We start from the raw sequence: 21,335 nt of genomic DNA on the forward strand, positions 1-21,335 counted from the left end.
AGTTCCCGAGTATGCTACAATGGCCACAATTACAATTTTAAAATTGTAATTTCATCCGATATAATTGTACAATAATTAAAATATATTAATAAAAAAATTTTATCACTTTTATTTCTTGTGGTTTTGTTGAGTATTTCCAAATGATATATTCTTTTTCTTGAGAGCCATTTTAAAAAGTTTTCAATATTAGCAGACCCAGTATCTTTTTGTATACTTACTTATTAAACTAAATTCCTTACGGGTTCTAGACGTGATAAAGAAAATACAAGTTTTTAAAGAAATTTTTATTTTTATTTTTCAACATAATCATCTTACAATTCGATACATTTAGACCAAAGACTCTCCAGTTTTTCATATACTTAGTGTAATATAATTTATCCAACTCTGAAACGTAAGCGGTTGTTACAGCTTTGACCTCATTATTTGAAGAAAATTTTTGTCCAACGAGCCATTTCTTCAGATTTGAGAAAGGAAGTTATCGCCGGAAGCCAAATCCAGCGAATACGGTAAATATAACCGTTTCTATGTACAGGTCATGGAGTTTTGCAGATATAACTGTAGACGTATGTGCAGGTCTATTATCAAAACAATAAAAGAAAATTTTCTTTTTAACCAGATGTAGAAGTTTAACTCTTTAATTTAGTAGTTAAGCCTAATCCATCCCAGTGATATTTCTACCCTTTTCTACCCTTTAGATAGAAAATCCAAAATATGATCTTTTTGTAGATCTAACCGTTTCACTTTTTTTGAGCTGTTCAGCTGTTCCCACCCACTGTTAGGTCTCTGATGTGTAATGATATAATAATGGTGAACCCGTGTTTCATTACTGTTATAAAACTTCAAAGAAACTCAGAAAAATCGCGTTTAAATTAGTCTAAACATTCCCAAAAAGTGTTTAGTCGATGGTTAACAATTGCGGCAACCATCTGCTGAAAACTTTTTTATATAGAAACATCGTGGAAAATGTAATGGTCACGATGTATCGAGTTATTTGCGATATCACTAGCACGCAAACTTTCATTTGCCGATCATTTAATACGACACTGTGATTTTTGTAACGGTTTCATAGTGGTTTAGATGAATGACTACGTTTAAATTCAGCAATGCACTTTTTTACCGTTGAATACGAAAGAGAAGAATCCTGTAAAGTGAAATTTACCTCTAAAAATTTGTTCGTAGGATTAACATTTTTAAAATGAGTACTATATAAACAGCTCAACTTCAATTTTATCTATTCTTCAGAAAATATAAAAATAGTTTTTTTTTTTGGTTTTTTTTTACTTGATTGTTTTAAACGGTAAATAAACTTACCAGTCTGAAACTTCACAACTATTTTCAAGACAAATATTATTTATAATCATTTGGTTTTACTAACACCATTTCTATGCCAGGCAAAAGAATTTCGAACAATCATAGTAGTTAATTACATCAATCAATAGAAAAAAAAATTATTAGAATTTCATATAATATTCGGTATATTTTTTGAGAAAAATATAATTTTAAAAATGTTTATGAAGAGTAATTCCAATAGCTTTACACAGAATGTCTTTTTTTTCATAAATCATTTCACATTATATAAAAGTGAATCAATTAAATTTACCATCTTGAATTTTTCTTTGTTTTTCCCGAAAAAAATATTAAATTTTCTTTTCTTTTATTACAACCTTTACATGCGTATTTAAAACAAGTATTGATTAATGATAAGGTGGTAGATCTTGATGGGAATCAAAGCTGGACTCCCAACATCATACTGATATTAACCTATGTTTTGTTTTTTTTTTAACCTCCGGGTCCATCGTTAGGTATTGCTTCAGAGGATGAGACGAATGATTTGTAGCGTGTGTGAAAATGTTATGCCTGACCGAGATTCGAACCCGGGACCTCCGGATGAAAGACCGAGACTACTAAACGCGCCACCGAGGCCGGCCTAACCTATGTTTTCCGATTGGACTATTCATAACGAGGGTGTTTTGTTTTTAGTTTTTATTTAATTTTATAAATATAGATAACTGTTTATCTGTTTAATATTTGTTGATCATCACGTACAAGAAATATCAGTTAAGATCGGCTTTCCACGATAATAATGATGGTAAATCCAATACTATTAATATCCTATAGAGAAAAGAATAATGTTATCATTTTTACTTCAAAATATTACGTGTAATTTTGTTGGTTTGTTACTTTGATGTGTTATAGTATATTGACTTCAATGAAAAAAATGTTAGAAAATCATTTCATTCCTTAATTTTAACAAAGTAAGCCTGGCATGGGATGCTAAGTATTCTTTGAATTGATTACAATATTTTTAGATATGAATCATGACCTTTCAAACCGAGTTTAATATTATGATTTCAAACATTTTTTTAAATTTATAGTTATTTTAATAAATTTTTATGTACACTACTTATGATGATTAATTAACAATTGAAATGCGCATTTATTAATTTTTTATATTGCGAATGCGATTCTTGGGTATTTTTTTAGTTATTATTCCAATTATCGTTTGTCGTTCTTTGTATAAAATATACAAATTAAAATGAACTATGCATAAAACAAAAAAATATTAAAAACAAATTAATTAATTATTAAATTATAAAATAAATGTAGATAAAAAGAAAACTTTAACATTTAAAACGGATAAAAAAGTTTTATGTTAATGACAGTTACACAATTTAAAAAATTAAATTTAACAAATATATGTATAAACTGTTGTGTGTATGTGTGTGTGTGTGTGTGTGAGAGAGAGAGAGAGAGTGTGTGTGTGTGTGTGTGTCCTGTGCTTGCGCTTATATATGTATGCTGACTGTTTATAAAACCATACACATATATATATATATATATATATATATATATATATATATATATATATATATAGACACTTAAACACATACACACATTTAACAATATGAAATATAATTAATTTAACTAGTAGATTACAACGGTATAATTAATAACAATAATAAGCAAAAACGAGTCAAATAACAATTAACTAAATTAATATTTTAATTAAAATAACTGAAACAACTGTAACATTTATGCAATTAAAATGGGTAGTTAAAATGTTAAAATAGCCGGGTTATCTATAAAAAAAAAATCCATTTTACTGTTACTTATGCCACGAATATATTAAAAAGTATTACTAAAATGAATGGTTGGTACACCTGGTGTTTATATCAGTTTTGCCAACATTCATTATAAAATGTATAACAAAAAGGAATAATTTCCACTTATATGAGACCAGTAGCATAAAACAATAAATTGATTATTAAATTACATGATTTTTACTCCCTGAAAACTGAATATTGCATTGATATACATTTTTTAGTTTCATTATAAAACTTTTCATACATTTTCAACGTTTCTAATAAATAATTTTTTCCGATGTATATTTTCATTAGAATATAATAATTTTTACCGTTAAAAAAAATCAATAATTTTAATTCCCTTTATTAAAACCATTTTTTTACAAGATTACAGCCATCTATAAGAATAAAAAAATCCAATACCAGGCTTGGTATAAAAAAACAGGATTGAAGTAGTTTCTCTTTATTTTCTTCACTGAGCAAAATATATTGTTTCATAATCAACATGACAAATCCACTACAAATGAAAGTAATTTTTTTCATTCACATCTTTATACTGTTCATCAGAAGGGCCTATTTGTACAGTGAACATGATTATTCTCAGAGAATGATAATTTTGATATCTCTTTTACCACAGGTGTTTTACATGCATTATACAGAGTGATTCACGAAGAATGGAACAAACTTTCAGGACATATTCTATTCGGGAAAATAAAGAAGAAAATTCATATAAACATATGTTCGGAAACGCATCGTTTGCGATTGTCTGTGGCACAACCATTTTCCTCTGATTTCTGCACCTTTGGCAAAATTAACTCAAACTGTAAATCTAGATCATAAAATTAAGGAGTAAATTAAATGATCTTATATGAAATCTAACCTGAAAAATTGAAAAAATGAGCTCCTAGAACTATATTTTTAATAGTTTTCAATAAATGCGGGGGAAGCAAAAATAAATAATAATTGAGGGTCAAAAAACATATGATTTTATGTTTGGCGTAAGTTAACTGGGTAATAAATCCATTTTTATTCGTAGAAAATTTGATGCAGAGTAAAATTTATGAATAAATTTCACAGAAACTAGATACAAACTTAAACATTTCGAAATTGATTAAAAACATAACATAAAATTGTAGCAGATTTTAATTAGGTATTAAAGGAAACAAAATTCTCAATATTATAAAAAAATAAATAAATATTTTATAAAAATAACAAATACAAACACAAAAAAATACTTTTAAAAATGTTTTCCGCCGTAGTGGATACAGCTCACGAACAATTTTTTGATGGCTTTGTACGAGGGTTATTTTTTTTTCAAGGTCCGATCGGTAGAGAAATAGAAACACGCGGAAAAATCGGATGAACCTTTGCGCATATGTGTTTCGCAGCGTCTCTAGTATGGCCTTCAATGATGTTGTTTTTGCTGAAATTTCAACACTTCTGGCAAATTTTACTTCGACATCTTTCATACCCAAAATATTTGTCAAAGTTTTTTTCATATGAGACACAAAAGATTGCCATCTGTTCAGTAACTTTTCTTATAATGAATCGACAATTATTAGATGATAATGTCTCCTTATTTTGTTGATATTTTCATCTGTTTTTGATGTAGATGGTTGCCCAAGCCTTTGTCGTTTTCACGATCTTGAAAACGTTTACACCGCGTATATAACTCTCGGTGTTGACGTAACATCCTCGTCAAAAGTCTACTCGATCATGTTTATCATTTCACTGTACTTTATTCTATTTTCAACTCGAAATTTAATCCAAATCCTTTACATCGTATTTTTAAGGAAAATAAAATAACTACTCGTAATAAAATATGTTCGAATTAATCGGCTGCCGAAATTTGAACTATGAGTCTATATTGTTGTTTTTTTCTTTTTGGCGTTACAGTTTGTTTAATTACAATCACTTCCGATTAAGGAACCACAAATAAATCGTATTACAAAAAGCACATAATGAGGGTTTTCCAACAAACACCCAGTAATTGCACAAATACATACGGACTGGAGTCCGGAACAGAGCCCAGCAGAGATGCGTCCTGAAGGGCAGCCATACCAGAAGCGGATGAAGAGCTTCTACACAACCTCTCCTTTTCAAAACTTACAGTAAGATAAAATAACCCAGCAATTGCGACTCCTCCGGAAAAGGGGACGCATTGCTCGCACAACGGGGCACAGGTAGTGCCCCGTTGTGGCGTATTCCTGCTAGCCTATTAAAGAGTTAGCACCGAAAGGACTTCAGTGGACGGTCTGAAGGGGAATTACGTCGGGAGGACAGGCTTTATAAGCCTAGCCTTCCGCGGTCGGCCCATAAAATGGGTTCGATAACGCTGGTTTAACAACGGATTGGAATGCAATTAAATCCGTCTTAAATTCACTAAAATAATAATACCAAACTTGAGAAAATTAGAACCGAGATTTAAAATAATTCTTTTAAAAACCAAGCCCGATTAGAATGATCCAGCAGCAAGGGACTCTGTCCAGGTTCTGCGATAAAGTAGGGAGTAATAAACTCCTGCCAACTTTGCATTCCATGCACAAATACATGTATAAAATTCATATATATAAACACAATAGCACTGAATAAGGCCACACAGGTGCAATAATTCACAAAGGTCTAATGAAAGCCAACAAAAAAAAAAAAAATCATTAAACAATATACAATGAAACAGATAGTAATATGGCAAGTTCATGGAGGAAAATGGAAAGAGGCTGGGCTCCTCGATAAGGTGTAGTAGAAAGATACTCTCACATATATGTTATTGAACCAGCTTAAAGGTCCCTCAGATTCTCCCAAGTCCAGCAGCACGTGTAGCGTTTCAGTTGCTGAATATCCTCTTGTTTAGGAGATTAATTGCTAGAAAGTTCACATGACTAACCGCTGTCTATAATTTGAACCTAAGGTAATTCTAGGTAGTCGTGAATTTCTTCGTTCCGTGCGAACCACAGTGCCTCTGCGATGGATCTCGCCAACTTATTCTGGAAACGTTGTATAATCTCAATTTTACTCTTGCTCGTCAAGTTCCATAGCTGTATATCATATGTCCAATCGGTTTTAGTATCATTCTGTATGTTAAAATTTAAGGACAGCGACAAGTGTGAATTTCTGCCTAACAACCAATAAAGTTTCTTATACCTTGTGTTTAACCGTCTTCTTTTATCTCTGATGAAAATGCCATCCTGGTGGACCCGGGAACCTTTCTCATTGCAAAAGACTTGACTTATTCTGATTTACATTTCTTCTCCATTTTGTTAACCATTCGCCGATCAAGTTTAATACCGATTGGAGCTTTGTTAAGGCTGGATCAACCAGGATTGCCGTATCATCAGCAAATGAGGTGACTGTGACACGGTCCGAAACCGGAAGATCCGCAGTTAAAATTGAATACAGGACTGGTCCTAAGATGGAGCCTTTTAGAACCCCTGAATTAAAGTAAAAAAATCCAGATGAGTCATCGATGAAACTGACCTAAAAAAAACTCCCGTAACTCCGAAAAACCAGATAGAAGGGTTGAGAAAGGCTGCATTTAGTCAATAAAGTTTTTTCTTTTTTTTTCTTACTCTCCTTTCGGAACCAGACTCCCAATTAAGCATGAATACGGTTCCCGAAGTTGCCTTCGCCTCTAGCAACCAGATGAAGGAAACGCCAGACCCGGCTATGCCGTTCCCGGCCTCCATAACCCAACAACCGGGACACGGTCCTTTGTTCTTCGTCTATAACGAGGACACCCCCGAAGGAATGGCCCCGCCGGGATTCAGTCTTTTAGTTCAGGGGCTCGAGAGTACCGCACTTTATCACCACCGGCCACCCTTGTGCAAGCAAGGGCGAACAGTCTATAAAGGTTAAAAATATTTATGTATACTATAGGCAGTGCTACTATCGCATGGAAAAGACAAATTTAAATGAAAAAGCGTATCGCGTAGAATTAAAAAAATCTTGTTTATTTATCACACTATGTACTTGTATGTTCCTTGTAACTTATAATTACATTTACAATTGAATTGTTATTTATTTAAATAATTAAGTTAATTATAAATAGATAAGCCTTATTTAAATGCAGGATATGCTAGGAAAACAAAATTAAGTACTAAGTAAGCTAATTAGCAAATCGCATTATGTTTTTAACGATAATTTTAAAACTTAATATCTTATTTTACAGTAAAGTTTTTATTAATTAAAGTTATTTAACGAATTATTTTCTTATTTTTCAATTTAACTTTTAGTAGTGAATTTTATTTTTGTATAAAAGAGCTTTTCGTGTTATGTCAAAATTCTTAAATGTAATTAATGTACTGAAAACCATTTAATTAATATAAAAATGTAAAAATATTAATTAAAAACCATTGGAAAATTATAGCAATATATTTCATGGTAATTTCCCATCATTATTCATTTTATGTAATAGTGTTCTCTTTGGTAAAAGTGACTCCAACTCAGTTTTATTAGTTACTACGTAATTAGGGGGTTATTTATTTGAAAATATGGTTGTTTATCGTTTAATAATGTTACTGTAATAAATTATTGCTAAGAGTAAAAAAAAAATATATATATATATATTTTTTATACTTTTTGATATTTTGACGCCATGAATTCAAAAGATATAAAAATATTACACAAAAATAAAAATAAAATATTTCATTTTTTTTTTTTGTCTTCAGTCATTTGACTGGTTTGATGCAGCTCTCCAAGATTCCCTATCTAGTGCTAGTCGTTTCATTTCAGTATACCCTCTACATCCTACATCCCCAACAATTTGTTTTACATACTCCAAACGTGGCCTGCCTACACAATTTTTCCCTTCTACCTGTCCTTCCAATATTAAAGCGACTATTCCAGGATGCCTTAGTATGTGGCCTATAAGTCTGTCTCTTCTTTTAACTATATTTTTCCAAATGCTTCTTTCTTCATCTATTTGCCGCAATACCTCTTCATTTGTCACTTTATCCACCCATCTGATCTTTAACATTCTCCTATAGCACCACATTTCAAAAGCTTCTAATCTTTTCTTCTCAGATACTCCGATCGTCCAAGTTTCACTTCCATATAAAGCGACACTCCAAACATACACTTTCAAAAATCTTTTCCTGACATTTAAATTAATTTTTGATGTAAACAAATTATATTTCTTACTGAAGGCTCGTTTAGCTTGTGCTATTCGGCATTTTATATCGCTCCTGCTTCGTCCATCTTTAGTAATTTTACTTCCCAAATAACAAAATTCTTCTACCTCCATAATCTTTTCTCCTCCTATTTTCACATTCAGCGGTCCATCTTTGTTATTTCTACTGCATTTCATTACTTTTGATTTGTTCTTGTTTATTTTCATGCGATAGTTCTTGCGTAGGACTTCATCTATGCTGTTCATTGTTTCTTCTAAATCCTTTTTACTCTCGGCTAGAATTACTATATCATCAGCAAATCGTAGCATCTTTATCTTTTCACCTTGTACTATTACTCCGAATCTAAATTGTTCTTTAACATCATTAACTGCTAGTTCCATGTAAAGATTAAAAAGATTAAAATATTTCATATCAGGAAAAAACTAAAGATTATTTAATCTGATATTTTGTTATTAGATAATGTGTCCAAAGATGCAATAGTAATCGAGATAAATCTTATAATAAACGAAATATGCTTGTTCGTTAGATTTATAATAATGACCAATTAAGGGTACTAAAATAGTACATACGGTTACACAATAAGGAAGAATGAAATATTTGTTTTATATGAATTTGTATGACATTTAGATATTTGGTTTAATAGGGATTTACTCATATTAATAATAAAGGACAGATAAGACACGAGGGTTGTGGTTTTAATAGGGTGTTGTTAGGATAGAAGTGCGGTTCCAGATATAATTGGGCACTTTGTTATAGGAATAAGGATGGTAAAGAGAGAAAAGGAATCAGTAAAGATAGGGGGTGTTGGATATCCCAAAGCATAGATATATCATTACAGATTATAATAGTTTAGCTTGTGCAGGTTGAACTTAACCCGAATTCAAAGTTTAAAGTCCTAATATTAAGCAACAATTCTTATAACAGACAAAATATATCAAATTTAATTTTAGGGTGACTGTAAAATTTGTTGTAAATATTATTTTCATTTTATAAAATTATTATACTAAATAATTGTTCGCATATCATATTCAAATTATTTATTCAAAAAACACCCAAAAAGGAGTATTTGACAATTAAGTTCATCGATCGAAAATAATCTTTTGACAAAAATTCGATTTTTTTTATCAGGTATTATTTAAATACATTTCTTTTATTTTCAATTCTTTAATAAAATGTCAGATAAGAAACAAAAATTAACCTACCTGTATTTTAGACATTATATCTTTTAATCAAAAAAAAAAAAAAAAAAATTAAAAAGATATACACTAAATTGTAAACAATAATATTTTCAATCTTTTTCTAAATTCGAAATTTTTTGAGAATAATAAATTAAATATAAATAATTTTCTATATATTTTTAGAAGACGCTGACGTTTGGAAAAACGAAAGAAATGAAAACGAAGTATTTTTAATTTTATGTTACTATTAGTGTACCCGGCAACGCTTCGCTATTATCAGAAAATTTAACCGCAGTTCAATGCTCACCAATCTCTCTACTATATAAAACATAAAAAAAAGTTCTTTTACTAAATTTAATGTTGCATATGTCGAGATATATCGTCTATATCGATTGTAATTGCCTATATCGATCGTTGTCTAAGTCAATATCAACTTCCTCAGATATTTATTACATAATATCCTTCCTTCTTTTTTCCTGTTTAACCTCCGGGAATTACCGTCAAGTATTACTTCTGAGGATGATATGTATGAGTGTAAATGAAGTGTAGTCTTGTACAGTCTCAGTTCGATCAGTCCTGAGATGTGTGGTTAATTGAAACCCAACCACTAAAGAACACCGGTATCTACAATCTAATATTCAAATCCGTGTAAAAATAACTGACTTTACTAGGACTTGAACGCTGGAACTCTCGACTTCAAAATCAGCTGATTTGTGAAGACGCGTTCGCCACTAGACCAATCCGGTGGGTTACATCCTACCATACTAAACGGCATTTGTCTCTGTCTGTGTGTGCGTACTCCTTAGCTTAGCACCAGAATGTACCGATCACTAGCGGAAAATCCCGATTCGTTAGTACATATCTCGAGGTGGTCAGGTGTGTACTTGTTATGTTATTATATATCTATATTTCGATATATATATGCGAAATATTTTAATAATATATTTTTTTATTTATGGGATTGTTTCTCTCCATAAAATAATGAACTATAACCAAAACATACACCGGAATTTATCGATCACTGGCGGAAAATTCCGATTCGTTAGTTTCAATTTCTAGAGTTAAATTTCTAATTTAACTATCGTTATATCAATTTTCATCATTCAACAAAAAAAAAACATTTTTAAGGGACCGCAATTTAGTTGAATTTTGTTTATGTTGGTAGTACTGTCGTGTTGCGTAGATGACGCATGCGTGGTTTAATTGTTATGTCTGTACAGGTTTGATTCTGCTAGGTTGTCCCAGGTTGTCGCTGCCTTGCCGTTAACCATAACTGCTCCGCTTTCTGTTTGCGCCGAAGAGCAACGTTCAGTGATCCGTTTTTTTGTGGTCGGAAGGTGAATCAGGGGAAATTCATCGAAGACTTTCGGTACAGTACGGGAACAGTGTGTTGCCGCAACGGAGTGTCTACAAATGGATTGAAAAAATCACAAATGGTCGCACAAGTGTTATGCACAACGAAGGAGCCAGACTACCGTTTACCGCTACAAATGAGGAAAACATTGAGCGTGCACGTGACATAGTTTTCTTAAACAGGCGAGTAACTATCGATGAAGTGGCACATTTTCTGCAAATTATTCACGGTTCTGCCTACGAAATCATCCAAACAGACTTGCGTTTCATAAAGTCTTTGCAAGATGGGTCCCAAAACAACTCACACAGTCGCGTAAACAAACTCGCTTAGACATCTGCCAAAAACATTTGGATCGCTACGGTAACGAACGGGGCATCTTAGACAGAATCATCGCTGGCGACGAAACATGGATCCATCATTACCGAGCCGGAGAGTAAACATCAGAGTATGGAATAGAAACATCCGAATTCGCCCTACAAAAAAATGTTCAAGACCCAACTATCCGCAGGAAAACTGATGCTTACGGTTTTTTGGGACTCACAAGACCCAGTACTGGAACATTATGAGGAAAGGGGCACGGCAATAAACAGTGCGCGTTACAAGGAGATGCTTACTGCCAAGCTGAAGCCTGCAATTCGAAGCAAACGCCGAGGACTGCTGTCGAAAGGTGTTGTGTTGTTCACGACAATGTCCGTCCACATACTGCTGAAACGCTCTAGAAACTCAACTTTCTAGTACTGGCTCATCCTCCGTATAGTCCTGATCTTATCCCTTCTGATTACCATTTGTTTGGTTTACTCAAAGAGGCATTAAGGGGCCGTTGATTTACCTCGGACGAAACAGTGAAAGAATCAGTTCATTCCCGGCTCGCAGCTCAACCGAAAGCCTTCTTTTATGAGGGCATCAGGAAGATTGTGCAACGATGGACCAAGTGCGTTGAAATGCAAGGGGATGTACGTGTAAGTTTCCTATTTGTATTGCAATAAAATTTATAACTACATTGCGGATAATAATTGGCTTACCCTCGTATATGTATATATATATATATATATATATATATATATATATATATATATATATATATATATATATATATATATATATATATATATATATAGAGCTATATATTTTTATATAACGTATAAATTTTGAAAAATATTCAAACCAAACCGAGATAACAAAATTACAAAAACCATATATTTCAGTTTTAAGAGGTGGGTGTTAATTATTCGAAAAGGATTTTTTTGGATTATTTATATATGAATTTGAACGTAGCCAATTTTCTTTAATAAGGTTTTCTCTAAAATGTCACTAAAGAAAGTAGAAATTGTATTTTTTGCGATATCCCCCACTTAACGAATTAAAAAAAAATTAATACCATCAATGCTCTTTCTATAGGAAAATTTGAGAAAAAAATGAAGAAAATAGGTTCGGTCATTCTTGAGATATAATGTAAAATGCAATGCAATACCCGTACCCACATATATACAAATGAGTTTTTGGTCAAAATGAACTAGTTGGACTCTAAAACGTACAGATTTGCAAACCCCAATTTTGAAATCATCACCATAAAATTTAATAGTATTTGAATTAGAACTTTGAATACAATGAAATCATCTAGTTACTGGTCTTCCTCTTTCTCGTTTTCTTCCTCCCACCCTAAGCATTACTGCCTTGGAATATCTACCTCATCTCATCCACCTGCCTGTACCACCTGATCGTTTTCCTTCAATCTTTTTAACAATAACTTATTCTACCTCCGGATTTCCATATATTTTATTTTTTTAAGTATTATTTTTTTTAAATTTATTTATCTGGATGAATCTTCTTCTATTATACATTTATAGAAATCTCATTTGATGTTTTATACTATTTTTCATGTTTTACTTCTTTTTATTAAACGTTTTGTACTAGATTTATTAAACTTGTAGATTTATTAATTTTTTCTCTACAACACCGAATCTTTCCCCGACTATGTATTTTTTTTTAATTCCCCAAATTAGTTGATCCATTGGTTTAAAAATAGGACTTAACAGTTTACAAAGAAATCAACAATATTTTTAACTTTTACAAAATCAAAAAGAATACTTAGAATCGGTGAATTTAGTATAACTTTCTTTGAACATACATACAAATAAAAAAACAAAAACTTTTTTCCCAAAATTGACTAAATAATAATAAGATATAAACCAGAAAATTTGCTTTTTTATATTTATATTTAAATTATATGCCTGTTTATACGTTAAAAATTAAAAAGAAAACTAATTATGTACATGGGAAATTTTTCAAATGTTAGAAGGAATATTAGTGAAAAAAAGAACTGTCTTCCTAAAATCATATTAATAATGATTTCTTCTTTTTTTTTTTTAACTCCTCCAAGATCACCCGTCTCCGCTGTTAGGCAATGCGCGGTCATCTTAGGGAGACGTGGCAGTCGTCTCTGCCCCTCTGTCTTTCCTCCACCTGGGGCGTCCCATCGGGGTCTTCCCAGCTTTATCGAAGCATGCCAACCTCCGCTTCCGGATGGCCGACGCGCCCCTCCACTGGAAAGCTACCCTTCCCGTTCATAACCTATCAGTGCCGAATGTACGTTGCATACATCTGACGCTTCCCCGCGGCCTCCCAAACCTCGAGGGTCTTTGTAAGTATTATTATTATTATTATTATTATTATTATTGATTGTTATTAATGAATAATATTAATGATTATTATATTAATTTCTCTTACAAATAGAAAATTGTTAAAAAAATAATTTAAAAAACTTACCAAATAATATAGTTGAAAAATTAATTTGTTGATTGATATTTCCAGGTATAGGGACACTATTGATAAATGGCTTCATCTCATATTAGAGGGTAAGAAAAATAATCCAATCACAGCTGAAAAAATAAAAAATTATATATAAATTTATAGCTACATAACATCCTATCTAAATATTATTAGATTATATTATTCAATTGACAATTACGTTGGATGAGTGGATATTTAGGAGTTGAAAGTAATGAAAGATCTGATTTTTGGTCAAGTAAAAGGAAAATATTATTTTTTTTTTTAAGCACCTGTTGGTGTTAGGGCAGTATTGACCTTCAGTAACAGAAAACTGGGATAAGAGTTATCAGAGTTCCTTAGTGGTCACGGATATTTCAAGACATATCTATGCGCCCGGATGCTGAGATCCTCTCTTTTTTTCTATTAACCCTCCGGAACCATCGTAAGGCATTTACTTCAGAGGATGAATGAGGATGATATGTATGAATGTAAATGAAGTGTAGTCTTGTACAATCTCAGTTTGACCATTCCTGAGATGTGTGGTTAATTGAAAAGAACACCGGTATCTACAATCTAGTATTCAAATCCGTATAAAAGTAAGTATCTTGATTTGAACCTTAGAACTTTCGATTTCGAAATCAGCTGATTTTCGATGACGAATTCATCACTATATCAATCCGGTGGGATACGCTGAGACCCTGCGTAATGTGATAATTGTGGCGAGCAGGATACTGTAGAACACCATGATTATTATTTGCGATCGCCATCTGCAGCATAGAGAAACATGCTGATGGGAATTCGGCACGCGCTTACCGTAGAGAACATCACTAGGACTACATTGTAAACCGAACGATTCTGGCAAGCAGTGTCCAAAATATTAACTAAGATTATAGGAATAAAGAGTTCCCCTTTTAGTTTCCCTTGGGGTTATATTCATATTAAGCATGTCCGGCCCAAAACTCGAGTTAAAAAAAATTAGCTTAAGTTATTAAAAAATAAATCAAAAAATACCGAAGGTCTTTGATGGTTTTAAGGGTGTTTACTAATACCAGTAATAGGGATGTGGAATACACAAGATACATTAAGTTGTGATAATATCGTAAGATGGGCCCGGCATCCCGTGTTCTTGAAGGGGTGTTTTAGTGAGTAGGTCTGCTAGGATGAATCTCACACTACAGTTCGGAGATTCATAGTGCCTATAAAGGATTTTCTCCAATGAAAAAACTCATTAGTTAAACTAATTTAAAAAAAAAACGATGAAAACTCAAAACTGTAATAAAAATTTACAAGTATTCTATAAAATAATTTTTTAAGTCAATCTCGGAATATTTTACTAAGATTTAGTAGACAGAAGTCTTGCAAAAGTTTTGTCTTAATGAATATGATATGGTCATTTATCATCAAAAACTATTAAACTCTATAGTGAAGATCCTCTTTGCAAATTATGTCAAAACTTGAATGAGACGGCTTATCATCTTTACCTAGATTTTTAACACAAATGAAATTTCATTATATGATATTTCCCTTCTTTCAGGTATAGGATCTAAGCTGGTAAATCAGATACTGTCTCTTTTCAAAGATTTAAAACTGTATTGGTAGGTTTAGAATGATAGAATATAAACAAAAATAGTTTTGGATTAAGGTATTTGAGGCTAGATTCATTTCTTCATAGAACCTAATTTAGTTTTTCAATGTGATGCGATTCTCCTACGATAGTGTTCTCTAATTTCTCTTTGGGGTTGTTTGCAACATCGACACTCTGTACCTAAAACAGAACTTTAATTATCATTTGGACTAATTTTCTTATTCCTTTAATGATTACGATCGTCATTTCTGAAAATTCACTTTTATCGTTATCTTTATTCCCTTCTTTATCGCTTAACTTCTACGTAAGTCCCCAAATTGATATTTTGAGAATGAAGAGACCGATGCAACGTATCCTTCTTGTGATCTAGTGAAAGGGGGTTTTGTGTATAGAGCTATCTGGTAGTGGCAAAAGATACTTGATGCCTTTCAGGTAAAATCATATCTCATAAGCTCTCAAAAATCTAAATACATCATGTGTAAAAAATAAATTGAATTACACGAGAGTGTATAAATAATCATTTATATATGGGAAAAATAATAAAACAAAGAATATTGAAAAATGTAGAAAATTAGTGAAAAAATTCAAGGGTGTAAAAGAAAGAGAGAGAGATTGATTCATTAGGAGAGAGGGAGGGAAGGAAGAAAACTAGTGGGTACTGTTTGCACAGTTGCGAACATGGCATCAATGCAGCTGACAACAACTTTGTAACTTGGGTTAACTGTTCTATTTGGCGTACACCACCGTGATAAATGTAATTGCAAGATAAACAATAGAAGCATTAATGAGAGGTCCTTCATTAGGGGCTAACAGTGGAACTACCCTCTTTTTACCCCTAACTATACTCTATCCTATTTCCTCCGCCGCGATTAAACATCGTCCATCCATTCTTCTCTCTCTCTCACACATATACGTTCACCCGCACGCACATACACATGTATATATAAATGAAATGTTAAACAATACCTTTACACCACGATACACTCTAGTTATACAAAATTAGTCTGATATATCTAACATACAAACAAAAGGGGAAGTGTTACTAGCAATACTCTGCATGTGGGCTACATAAAACAACAAATATTATGTAAACTTAATTAATTTATTTGTATGTTGTTGAATTGGTACCGCTGTCTGATTTAACGATGGGTAAACCAGAAAAAAATTCTATCAACAATGCAAACTAAACTTTCCCAGTATTAGCATATAGCTAAAATTAATTCTGCTCCTAATTAAAAAGCTGTAATTGTTGTCTTATTTATTTACTTTGTTTTTATTACAACTGGAAAATTAACCAAAAATAAAATTATTTAATCACTTAAGATAATTTTAAACTTATATATTTTACTAGCGTTGCCCCCCTCGGTTTTGCTTGAATGGATTTTGAATTTGTATCTCGAATACGTTTTCAAAAGAAATATTAGTTTTTTTTTTAATTTTACCATAATTTAAAGATTGATGAAAAGATTGGAAAACTGGTTTATTAATTTAAATTTATTTTTACATTAAATGAAATTCAGAATGTTTCGAATGGAATTCGATAAATCGATGGAATTTTTAGAACGGCTGTTTCCTTCAATACTTTACATGTAATCATTACAACATGATGGGATTTAAAATTTTCATACAAAATTTTGTTCTAGCCCCCCCATTTGGATTTTTCAAAAATGGTGAAAATTCGTCTTTTTATTGTCAAAGAAAAATTAAAAAATAAATATAAATTTTCAAAATTGTAAAATGTTTGGCTTAATATAGTTTTAAGAAAAAATTTGCCACCTCTAAAATAGTTTTTTAAAAAAAAATGATGAAACAGGTGTCCATTTTTAAAAAAATAAGAGTCTAAATAATAATTTTTACTTATTATTACTATTACTTATTATTACTTACTTTTAATTATTACAAAGGAGAATGGAAACTTCCAAAAAGTTAGTCCATTCTTAATCGCAAGAGAAATTACAAATTGTGCTGGTGGTCCCGTTAAAGAAATTCGAAAGACTTTTAATGGATTGCACGTCAAAACTATCAACGACGTGCTAAGCCAGAAAGTCCAGACGTTGAAGAAGATCGGTGAATTTGCGGTTTCTGTTCAACCGCATAGCACTCTGAACTCATCCAGAGGAGTAGTTGTTTGTCGCGATCTTCTTAATTGTACAGAAGAAGAAATTGTACAAGAAATGTCGAGTCAGGGAGTGACTCAGTGTCGCAGACTAACTATGCGAAGAAATAGTGAAGTTGTTCCTTCGGTCTCGCATGTTTTAACATTTAATAGGCCGAACCTTCCTGAAAAGGTACGAGCTGGCATCCATCGGCTTGATGTACGGGCATTCATTCCGCAGCCGATGAGATGTTTTAAGTGTCAACGATTCGGACACACAGCAGCTAGATGTGAAGCGCAGGAAATATGCATATGTGGAGAGAAAACACACGAGGGGGACCAATGTATAGACCCTCCAACCTGCGTTAACTGTAAAGGGCATCACAATTGTCGTTCAAGAAACTGCCCTACATATAAATTAGAAACAGCGATTCAGGAAGTTAAAACGCTTCAGAAGGTCAGTTATCCTGAAGCGAAGAAGATTGTTAATCAACGTACACCACGACCATCGACTTCTTACGCAGAAGCAGCGGCTGCCCCTTCCACATCTAAAATTAATGTGGAGCAGTTGCTCAACACGATGACACCATGTTGGTGTCATCTTGTCAATCTTTGAATCAATGATTGAAAGAATCATTGATTCAAAGATTGAGTCGACTCATCAGAGAAAACAAAGTAAAGATGAGAAGGATCATCCCCGGACTGACGCCGTTGACATCAGAGACGCACCAGCACAGTTTAAAGCACCAGCTAAACCTGCAATTATTAAGCTACCAACTGAAGTAAGAATAAAAAATCTTGACTTATCTAGCAAAGAGAAACGGATCACTCCGTCGTCTAGTCACAAGTTTTTTACACAAAAAAAATATTTAAATGAAAAAAACTTATTCAAATACAAATAATTATTTTTAATAAAAATAATATTCAATTAATTTCTGATTTATTTATTAAAAAATATTTATTATCAAATAAATTTAATATACTACACGCAACTTATTCCAAGAAAAAATTATAATAAAAATAAAAAATCAAATTACATGGCTTAAAATTTATAAAAAGAGTAAATAAACAGGTAATCCTAATAAGCTATAATAAACTGTAAGTGGGAAGAAAAAATTATAATAAACTGAAAAAAAAGTTTACGTAGAAAAAGGAAAAAAAATAGTTACTTTTAGAAGTTTTTCAATATTTTACCTATAGAAAATTAAAATTAATTTTAAAATGAAATTTTATTAAATTAATTTTAATTTTTTTATATATTATTATCTTCAAGAATTTTTTTTTTAATTTAAGCGTACAAAGAATATTATAAAATTAAAAATATTAAATGTATGAAAAAATAAAGCGAATCTCTTAATTATATTTTCATGATATTGCTCTTGCGATGTTTGATACAAGACAAAGAAACTGGAAAAAATTACTAAGAAAAATAGGCATCCCTTTTTATCGAAATTAAACAATTTCAGTTGATAAAAGGAAAATAATAAATTAAGGTTTAATTCAAATAATTTGATTAGATAACCTTTTAAATAGATTGATAAATTAATTAATTACGTTTATATAAAAACACAAGAACCTACTATATTTCTTTCTTTTACGTCAAAGTACAGGATTGATCACCAGCCAATGTTATGATTGCGGGGAACAGAACACCGCGGAACACGTGGTGTTCTCCTGCCCAAGATGGCGGGATTAGAAAGCTGGACTGGTGGAACAAGGAATAATGGGCAGGAGCAATATCATAAGCGTAATGCTTAAAAGCAAAGACAAATGGGATTGACAGTGCTCTCCACCATAATACGTGAAAAGGCGCTCGAAGAGAGAATTCGACAGAATATGGATCAACGGATGAACCGAGAGGCACGGAGTCCGAAGACAAATGATCGTGAGCCCCCGTCACCCACCTCTCCAGCTCCTCCTCTGGAGGTGTCGGTGAGGGCTCCCCGGAATCGCCGTCCGTCAATCGCACTCAGGGAACGCCACGGGGTCGTCCGAATCGGATGGCAGAGAACCCGTGTGATCACGCGGGAGGCTGAGTACATGCTATAGAGATTAGTGACTGGAGTGGGAGGTATTTTGGTGGGTGAGACCCCCCGCACTGCCGTCAGAGCGGCGGCGGCGGCTGGCAGAGCTTTTTCCTCCTACTACCGAAAACAAAACAAAAAAAAAAATACAGGATTGTGATATGTAAATATTTATATCTTGTTTGGATTGACAAATATGAATATCCATATTTTAAATACAGTAGAATAAATTTGACATTTTTTCTTAAACGATAATAGGATATATTTGTAAACATAAAATCATTGAAAAAATTAGAATCTTTATTTTAAAATAAATATTAAATTGATAATAAATAAGTATTAGATTGCACTTACAAAATTCTATCAAGAATAATTTACAACAGAATCAAAGACCAAGTGGAACAAGAACCAGGGGAATACCAAGGGGGATTTAGACCACGGCGAGGCTGCCCAGAATGAATTCTAAATTTAAAATTAATTATAGGGTATCATAAACTAAGGAATAAACAACTGGTAGTGACTTTTATTGATTTCAAGAAAGCATATGATTGTGTACATCGAGAATCCCTGCTAAAAATCCTGAGAAATTTAGGGCTTCACCCAAAACTAGTCAAAATCATCATGTCAAAATAGGAAAAGATATCTCAATAAATTGCCTAGGCTTTGCGGACGATTTAGCCCTACTATTCCAAAATATAGAAGAGGCCAGATACCAACTGTCAACACTGGAAGAGATTGCAGGAAAAATAGGTCTAAAAATTTCATACGAAAAAACCAAAATTATGGTGAAAGACCCACCATGCATAAGCATAGTAAAAATAAACAATAATGACATAGAACTAGTAGAAAACTTTAAATATTTGGGGGAAAACATCACACACAACCTCAAAGAAAATCCAAACTGGAATGAAAGAATAAATAAACTCATCAAAGCCACAATAAAAACATCTATAACAAAAAATGCATGCCCGTAAACACAAAAATAAGACGTTATAACTCAGTTATCCAACTAGAAATACTTTACGGATGCGAAACCATATTTGAACCGTACCAGACAAGGTTTACCGACAAACTGGAAAAGATTGAAAGACAGATTCTACAACGATGCATCGGGAAAAACATTAAAAAAGTAGGGATTTGAACAATTATTCCAAACGAAGACATTTACAAAACGATCATCCCGATGACTAATAAATTTAGAAAGAAGAGAATTTCCTTTCTAGGACATATTTTCAGAATGGACTTATCAGACGGATAATCGAACTTTTCTGGAACAAGAAAAGCAGACCGAACTGGTTATACGAAATACAGAAAGACATGGAGGAATTAGACATAACCCGTGAAAACCTAAAAACAAAAACCGGATACTATGAGAAATTAAAAAATAAAGAAACAAGATTCCTATCAAAACCCAAGAAAACAATAAGCCGGGTGTACTCTGAACAAGAAAGGGCAAGAAGATCTGAAACCCTTAGAAATTACTACAAAAAAAAAATGACTAAAAACAACAAATCAGCAAGAAAAGAAAGAAGTTGCCAAAAAAATGAACTAAAGTGATCCATTATGGTCTTAAAAGTAAAAAAAAATAAAAAATAAATATTAAAATATATATTATCGGCATCAAATAAAAAAAACATTATATCCTGAAACCAACTAAAGATTTTTGAACGAATCCTGAAAATAAATCATTAGATTTTCATATTTATAAAAAAATAGCCACACTGCCAAGAAATTTATAAGAAAGATTACTATAATTTCAACCGTTACATATGAAATTGGAATTTTATTTGAATAAATAAATAAAATAATAAATAGAATACGACAAAATTAAAATCATAATAAAGTTCCGATACCTAGGAGAAACAATAACAAACAATGTTCTAGACAAAACACTATTTCAGGATAAACAGATAAAGATGAAAAAACTAATGAATAGTCAGAAATCTGTACAAGAAAAACCTTTCAAGAGAAGCCAAACTGAGGCACTACATCGCCGTTACCAGTCCAGTAATACATTCTGACCCCCTGTAGGAAGTCAGAATATATTACTGACACCAATATTACTTCTAGTCTGTATTGCTTCTATCAGGATATCACCGATGAAAGTGTCTCGGCAGACAT

The 21,335-nt window shown here is 32.1% G+C and overlaps 1 long non-coding RNA gene across 1 annotated transcript in view; it reads right to left on the bottom strand.

The window, feature by feature from the left end:
- The window catches only part of LOC142331992 (uncharacterized), a 353,134-nt gene that overhangs the window by 150,969 nt on the left and 180,830 nt on the right, over positions 1-21,335 (bottom strand). Inside the window, exon 2 of the long non-coding RNA XR_012758115.1 lies at positions 13,508-13,620. This is a non-coding gene — a long non-coding RNA (uncharacterized LOC142331992). The remainder of the gene's footprint in view (positions 1-13,507; positions 13,621-21,335) is intronic.

Source organism: Lycorma delicatula, chromosome 11 (assembly GCF_047948215.1).
Source record: "Lycorma delicatula isolate Av1 chromosome 11, ASM4794821v1, whole genome shotgun sequence".
NCBI classification, from domain to species: Eukaryota; Metazoa; Arthropoda; class Insecta; order Hemiptera; family Fulgoridae; genus Lycorma; species Lycorma delicatula.